Below are 8,954 nucleotides of genomic sequence, written 5' to 3'. Positions count from 1 at the left end.
GTTAAGGACGCTTTCATGAATAAGGTTTGGATCACGTCCAACTATGTCTACGATTTTAATTGGCTGATACGGAATTTGTGAAAGGTCATAATCATGGTGCTCAACTGGTCGTGTTTGCATAGTGGCTAATTGTGCCATGTTTGCCAATGAAAAAAGCTAACAGCTAGCATTTTAAGCCAAGGGGCTAAACATCCGGTTTAAGCAAAAGTTCACTAGTATGGATGACACGGGTCCATACCCCATGGGTCCTATGGATCTAAAATGGCATGCTAGTTTTAGATTTGGTTAATAAAAAAATGCTAGTGGACATGACTGAATTAAAACGTGAGTTGGTTTCAAATCAAATCAAATCAAATTTTATTGGTCACATGCGCCGAATACAACAGGTGCAGATATTACAGTGAAATGCTTACTTACAGCCCTTAACCAACAGTGCATTTATTTTAAACAAAAAAAGTAAAAATAAAACAACAACAAAAAAAGTGTTGAGAAAAAAAAGAGCAGAAGTAAAATAAAGTGACAGTAGGGAGGCTATATATACAGGGGGGTACCGTTGCAGAGTCAATGTGCGGGGGCACCGGCTAGTTGAGGTAGTTGAGGTAATATGTACATGTGGGTAGAGTTAAAGTGACTATGCATAAATACTTAACAGAGGGCACTACAGACTACCTGCTAGCACAGACTGGGGTGTGGTTTGATGTGGGTGTCTCGTGTGTGTGTTCGCAGGTGGGAAGAGTTAGCCAATTAGCTAGTTAGGGACCATCAATAAATTACACAATGTAAATGAGACAATATATTCATGTTGCAGACATTTTAGTTCTCATTAAATGCTTTCAATATTTGTATAGGAATTCCTACCATTTAGAGTTGGTTTTTAAGTCATTGACATTTGGAGCTATTGGAATTTTAACATATTGTCCCATGTACATTGTGTAATTTCCCAATGTTCCCTAACTAGCCCCATAGGGTTAAACCACATTTACCACGGACATTATGATCGGGTCGCGTGCAACTACCCTCCGAATTGATGATTACTTGTGTGCTGCCAGCTCTGGACATTGAAATAAACCCAACCTTAATTTATGTTGTGACATACTCGGGTACAAAACTCTGTTTTGGATGAGACTGACTTCATGACCAAAATGATCAACCACAGGTTTCCCATAAAAGGAAAATAAAAAGTTGGTACTATTCCAGTTCCACATGACGGTACTCTGACTGACATAATAATAATAACTAGTTTGTTTAATAGGCTAACTTGCCACTTTGAGAAAATGTGCACTACTCTCCCTCCCTCCCTCTTACTGAAGTGATCCACTAAAATAATTTGTCTTCCAAGCAAGTAACACGTACAATACCCCAGTGTGCAAAGGGCTGTGAGACATAGGTTTAATTCTGGACACATGAATAGTGGGATGTATACGGATGGTACGGGGCAACAGAAGATGAACAGCAGAGGGGCTAAGAACTTTAGAGATGGGGAAAGGACCAATAAAATGGGGGGAAAGTTTGCTGGACTCCACCCGGAGGGGCAGATCCCGAGTGGACAACCATACCCTCTGCCCAAGACGGTAGCGGGGAGCAGGCGGTCCGCCTGTCGTCGGTACCTGGAGGTGGTCTTGAGAAGAGCGGCCCGGGCTCTCTTCCAGATACGGCGACAGCGACGGACGAACACCTGGGCAGAAGGTGTGCTGACTTCTGCCTCTTGCTCCGGGAAGAGCGGGGGCTGATATACCAGCGAACACTCAAAAGGCGAGAGACCCGTAGCAGAACAGGAAGGGTGTTGCGAAAATATTCCACCCTCATGATTTGCTGGCTCCAGGTGGTGGGATTGGTGGAGACGAGGCAGCGAAGAGTAGTCTCCAGGTCCTGATTGGCTCGCTCTGACTGGCCGTTGGACTGGGGATGAAAACCAGAGGAAAGGCTGGCCGATGACCCAATAAGCGTTTTTGCGCACACACAGTACAGGTGGCAAAGAATGCAGAGACATCAGGAACCATGGTGGGCCACCAAAAACGTTGTCAGACGAACTCCAAGGTCCGACGGGAGCCAGAATCTCGAGGAATGAGCCCATTTCAGAACAGGAACATGGGTAGAGTCCGGGACAAACATCCGGTTAGCTGGCCCCCACCAGGGCTGAGAACACTGTGCCTTGCGGATCAGACTCTCAATTCCCCAGACAATAGCAGCCGCTAGACAGGACGGAGGGAGGATGATCTCGGGGTCCGAGGGTTTAGTAGCGGGACTGTACAGACGTGAGAGTGTGTCAGGCTTCACATTCTTGGAAACCGGCCGGTAGGAGATAGTGAAATGGAAGCAAGTGAATGACAGGGCCCATCTCGCCTGCCTGGAGTTGAGGCGCTTGGATGTGCGGAGATATTCCAGGTTATTATGGTCCGTTCATACCAAAAATGACTGTACCGCCCCTTCTAACCAGTGCCTCCACTCCTCCAACGCCATCTTGACAGCGAGTAATTCTCGATTTCCCACGTCGTAATCCCTCTCGGCGGGGTTAAGCCGATGGGAAAGGAAGGCGCAGGGATGCAGCTTTGGGTCCTGGGCGGAGCACTGGGACAGGACAGCCCCCACTCCAACATCCGAGGCGTCGACCTCCACCACAAACTAACGGGACGGGTCCGGATGGATTAAGATGGGGGCTGTAGTGAATCGCTGCTTGAGGTCAGAGAACGCCTGGTCAGCTGATGGAGACCAAATGAACAGCACCTTGGGAGAGGTGAGTGCAGAGATGGGGGAGCAAGGGTGCTGTAACCCCGGATGAAACGACGGTAGAAATTGGCAAACCCCAGGAAATGTTGCAGCTGCACTCTGGACGTGGGTTGAGGTCAATCCACCACCGATCTCACCTTGTCAGGGTCCATCCGAACACTCCCTGCTGAGATGAAGTATCCAAGGAAGGAGATAGTGGTGCGATGGAACTCACACTTCTCCGCCTTCACGAACAGCTGGTTCTCCAGGAGACGCTGTCGGATATGGAGGACGTGCTCTTGAGCTGACCGGGAATAGATGAGGATGTCGTCGAGGTAGACAAACACAAATCGGTTCAACATGTCTCAGAGCACATCATTGACCAGGGCCTGGAACACTGCGGGAGCGTGTTAAAGACAGTCTTCCACTCATCCCCTTCCCGCATCTGAACCAGATGGTAGGCGTTCCGAAGGTCCAACTTGGAGAAGATGGTCGCCCCCTGGAGAGGCTCGAAAGCTGAGGAGATGAGTGGTAGCGGGTACAGTTTTCTAACCGTAATGTAATTGAGACCCCGGTAGTCGATACATAGGATCTTGTCCTTCTTCTCCACAAAGAAGAACCCTGCGCCAGCAGGTGAGGAAGAGGGACGCATATACCCAGCAGTGAGAGAGTCCTCAATATACCCTTCCATCGCTTTGGTCTCCGAACCCGACAGGGAATAAAGTCACCCCAGAGGAGGTGTAGTTCCCGGGAGAAGGTCGCACTCATAGGGCCGATGCAGAGGAAGCGAGGTGGCACGGGTCTTGCTGAAAACCTCCCGAAGATCCTGGTATCCCGTGGGAACGGCGGAGAGGTCCGAGGCTTTTCCCAAGCATGCAGGAAGACGTCCCGGGGCAGGCAGCGCCGACTTCAGGCAATGTGCATGGCACAACGGGCTCCAACCCAGGATAGAACCAGTAGCCCAGTCGATTAGAGGATTGTGCCTCTGGAGCCAGGAGAACCCCATGAGGAGATTCAATGGGCAGGAACTGCATACTCTCACTGTGATTGCCTGACACTCTCAGGTCAATGCGAAACGTAGTGTGGGTAACTCTGCCAATAGAGCACCCATCCAATGCTCTGATGTCCATGGGAATGGAGAGGGGTTGTGTTGGGATACCCAGCTCTGACACCAGGGTAGCGTCCATTAAGCTCTCGTCGGCCACAGAGTCAATGAGCACGCAGAGAGATTAGGAACGGTCACCCCACAACAGGGTAGCATGAAGAGGGCTACGAGCAATGGAAGGTGGGAAACTCCCCGAACGGCTCACCAGCGTACTCGTACCAACTTGATGAGCCTGGGTTTTTAATGTGCAGTTAGCTAAGAAATGTCCCGTAGCTCCACAATATAGACAGCTCTGGGTGTTAAGTCTGCGTAAGCGCTCAGCAGGAGACAATCTAGCCCAGCCCAGTTGCATGGGCTCTGAAGGAGGCGAGTCGGCAGCCCTCTGTGATTCCCAAGAGAACTCGAGTGACATAGGGTTCACTCGGACATGTAGACTTTGGGGGTTTCCGAGATTCCTCGGAGGCGAGTTGGAATCGAGGACGAGCGAGGGTGACAAGGCACAGACCAAGTCCATATTATGGCAAGAACAGCTCAAATAAGCAAAGAGAAAGACAGTCCATCAATACCTTAATATATGAAGGTCAGTCAATCTGGAACATTTCAAGAACTTTGAAAGTTTCTTCAAGTGCAGTCGCAAAAACCATCAAGGGCTATGATGAAACTGGCTCTCGGACCGCCACAGGAAAGGAAGACCCAGAGTTACCTATGCTGCAGAGGATAAGTTCATGAGAGTTACCAGCCTAAGAAATTGCAGCCCAAATAAATGCTTCACAGAGTTCAAGTAACAGACACATCTCAACATCAACTGTTCAGAGGAGACTGCGTGAATCAGGCCTTCATGGTCGAATTGCTGCAAAGAAACCACTACTAAAGGACATCAATAATAAGAAGAGACTTGCTTGGGCCAAGAAACACGAGCAATGGACATTAGGCTGGTGGAAATCTGTCTTTTGGTCTGTTGAGTCCAAATTTGAGATTTTTGGCTCCAACCGCCTTGTCTTTGTGAGACGCAGAGTAGGTGAAAGGATTATCTCTGCATGTGTGGTTCCCACTGTGAAGCATGGAGGAGGAGGTGTGATGATGTGGGGGTGCTTTTCTGGTGACACTGTTGGTGATCTTTTTAGAATTCAAGGTACACTTAACCAGCATGGCTATCACAGCATTCTGCAGCGAAACATCATCCCATCTTTTTTGCGCTTAGTGGGACTATCATTTCTTTTTCAACAATATGTGGGAACTCCTTCAAGACTGTTGGACAAGCATTCCAGGTGAAGCTGGTTGAGAGAATGCCAAGAGTGTGCAAAGCTGTCATCAAGGCAAATGGTGGCTACTTTGAAGAATCTAAAATCTAAAATATATGTTGATTTGTTTAACACTTTTTTTGGTTACTAATTTATATTAAAATACAAAAACACAGTCATGTGAAGCACAAATACACTGCTCAAAAAAATAAAGGGAACACTAAAATAACACATCCTAGATCTGAAAGAATGAAATAATCTTATTAAATACTTTTTTCTTTACATAGTTGAATGTGCTGACAACAAAATCACACAAATATTATCAATGGAAATCAAATTTATCAACCCATGGAGGTCTGGATTTGGAGTCAGACTCAAAATTAAAGTGGAAAACCACACTACAGGCTTATCCAACTTTGATGTAATGTCCTTAAAACAAGTCAAAATGAGACTCAGTAGTGTGTGTGGCCTCCAAGTGCCTGTATGACCTCCCTACAACGTCTGGGCATGCTCCTGATGAGGTGGCGGATGGTCTCCTGAGGGATCTCCTCCCAGATCTGGACTAAAGCATCTGCCAACTCCTGGACAGTCTGTGGTGCAACGTGGCGTTGGTGGATGGAGCGAGACATGATGTCCCAGATGTGCTCAATTGGATTCAGGTCTGGGGAACAGGCGGGCCAGTCCATAGCATCAATGCCTTTCTCTTGCAGGAACTGCTGACACACTCCAGCCACATGAGGTCTAGCATTGTCTTGCATTAGGAGGAACCCAGGGCCAACCGCACCAGCATATGGTCTCACAAGGGGTCTGAGGATCTCATCTCGGTACCTAATGGCAGTCAGGCTACCTCTGGCGAGCACATGGAGGGCTGTGCGGCCCCCCAAAGAAATGCCACCCCACACCATGACTGACCCACCGCCAAACCGGTCATGCTGGAGGATGTTGCAGGCAGCAGAACGTTCTCCACGGCGTCTCCAGACTCTGTCACGTCTGTCACGTGCTCAGTGTGAACCTGCTTTAATCTGTGAAGAGCACAGGGTGCCAGTGGCGAATTTGCCAATCTTGGTGTTCTCTGGCAAATGCCAAACGTCCTATAGGGTGTTGGGCTGTAAGCACAACCCCCACCTGTGGACGTCGGGCCCTCATACCACCCTCATGGAGTCTGTTTCTGACCGTTTGAGCAGACACATGCACATTTGTGGCCTGCTGGAGGTCATTTTGCAGGGCTCTGGCAGTGCTCCTCCTGCTCCTCCTTGCACAAAGGCGGAGGTAGCAGTCCTGCTGCTGGGTTGTTGCCCTCCTACGGCCTCCTCCATGTCTCCTGATGTACTGGCCTGTCTCCTGGTAGCGCCTCCATGCTCTGGACACTACACTGACAGACACAGCAAACCTTCTTCCCACAGCTCGCATTGATGTGCCATCCTGGATGAGCTGCACTACCTGAGCCACTTGTGTGGGTTGTAGACTCCGTCTCATGCTACCACTAGAGTGAAAGCACAGGCAGCATTCAAAAGTGACCAAAACATCAGCCAGGAAGCATAGGAACTGAGAAGTGGTCTGTGGTCACCAACTGCAAAACCGGTCCTTTATTGTGGGTGTCTTGCTAATTGCCTATAATTTCCACCTGTTGTCTATTCCATTTGGACAACAGCATGTGAAATGTATTGTCAATCAGTGTTGCTTCCTAAGTGGACAGTTTGATTTCACAGAAGTGTGATTGACTTGGAGTTACATTGTGTTGTTTAAGTGTTCCTTTTATTTTTTTGAGCAGTGTATAACATGACAAATCACCCAGAAAAACAGTTACATTCCTGCACAAATACATCCCCAATTAATTTATTTTATTACCCGAACCGCACCAGAACATCAAGATTAAATGTATTTGGAACTCAGCTGTCTATGCTTCAACAGCACAGTTAGATAAGACAGACCTTTATGAAGTAGGTTCTTGTAAACAAAAATGGAGCAAAATAGAGATCTACGGGTCCTCAGTGAAGTCCAGCCAACCTTTTGATACAGGATGCAGTGATGAGTATCAAAACTGTCACCTGTAACAACACGTGGGGCACTATGGTAGATGGCATCCAAATGTTTAAGAGTAGCAGCTGCACTTCGATAAATAATATCACCATAATCAAGAACAGATAAAAAGGTTGACTGAATATTCTGCTTCCTACTACTTAGCACAATCTGTTTCTGTAGAAAAAGCCAACTTCTTAACCAGTTTATCTATATGCTTTTTAAACGTCAAATCCATACAGTGAGGGAAAAAAGTATTTAATTCCCTGCTGATTTTGTATGTTTGCCCACTGACAAAGAAATGATCAGTCTATAATTTTAATGGTAGGGTTATTTGAACAGTGAGAGACAGAATAACAACAAAAAAATCCAGAAAAACACATGTAAAAAATGTTATAAATTGATTTGCATTTCAATGAGGGAAATAAGTATTTGACCCCCTCTCAATCAGAAAGATTTCTGGCTCCCAGGTGTCTTTTATACAGTTAACGAACTGAGATTAGGAGCACACTCTTTTTTTTTTATATTTTTTATTTATTTAAAGTTTTATTAAGTTTTCAATCAACCAACCAAACACATTCCACATTCACAGATGTGAATTAAAAAAATAAATAAAAAAAATTACAAAAGTAATAATAATAAAAACAAATTTGTTTTATATATGTATATATATATACATACATATATATACATACATACATACATACATACATACATACACACAAATAATAATTATAACAACATTTTAATTATAGAACTTGCAGCAGCACTATCAAGGTTCTTATTAGCTATTTCCAGCCTTAGCTGAGATGACGAGCCAATAATTAGTTTTTAGGTTTTACAGCACCTTACACAACACGCATCTGCCCATCTCCCTGATTCCCCCATTCACTCTGTCCAATTTGAAATATAGTTGAGTAGTGGAGACCAGAGTCTATCAAACTTGGGCTGTCTCTTGTGGAGGTCATAAGTGAGCTTTTCAAGGGGGAGAAAGTCAACAATCTGGTCAATCCACATTTTAAATGTAGGAGAAGTATTAGAGGCCCACAATAGGAGAATACATTTCTTAGCAAAGTATGTAATGGTCATGAGCAAATTTTCTCTGTCAGGATCAAGAACAAAGTCCTGCTGGGCATTAAGAAGGTAGAGACACGGGGTCATATCAAACTGTACATCTAGTATTTTCTGTGCAGCAGTATGTATAGATTGCCAAAATCTGGCAATCTCTCTGCAGCTCCAAAATACATGCATATAGGTTCCACTTTCAGAGGTACATCTATTACAATTAGGAGAAATGTCTGTTTTCATTTTATGGAGTCTCAGGGGAGTGTAATAAAATTTGTACAAAAATTTGTAATTAGATTATTTCATTTTTACATTAGTAGAGGAGCAGTATACCCTGTCGCAAACCTCCGCCCATAACTCGTCACTGATAGTCAGACCAAGGTCCTTTTCCCATATTATTTTCAAAGGAGTAAAGGAGGATCCTCCTTTCTCAGAAAGGAGTCTATAGATATAGGATATTTTGCCTTTAATGGATTGTGCTGTGACAAGAAGGGTTTCAACTTCATTCAACTGAGTTCTAAACCTCCTCTTGGAAGTAAATGAGGAGATGACATGTCTAATTTGTAGATATTTAAAAAAATGGGATCTTGGCACATGGAATTCATTGCAGAGCTCTTGAAAGGATTTCAGTGTAGTGGTCTTCTGATGAAATAGGTCTGAAAAGGTCCTGATTCCTAGAGTATGCCAAAGATTAAAGTTGGCATCTCTCAGGGCTTTTGGCAAGTCTGGGTTGCCTACTATAGGCGAGTAAGAACATATTTGGGAGGAGATGCCCAAGTATTTCTTACAGTCTCTCCACGCTCGTAGGGTACTGTAAA

Source organism: Coregonus lavaretus (assembly GCF_964263955.1).
Source record: "Coregonus lavaretus genome assembly, chromosome: 6".
NCBI lineage: Eukaryota > Metazoa > Chordata > Actinopteri > Salmoniformes > Salmonidae > Coregonus > Coregonus lavaretus.
The sequence above is the reverse complement of the archived record's forward strand: the minus strand, read 5'-3'. Positions refer to the sequence as shown.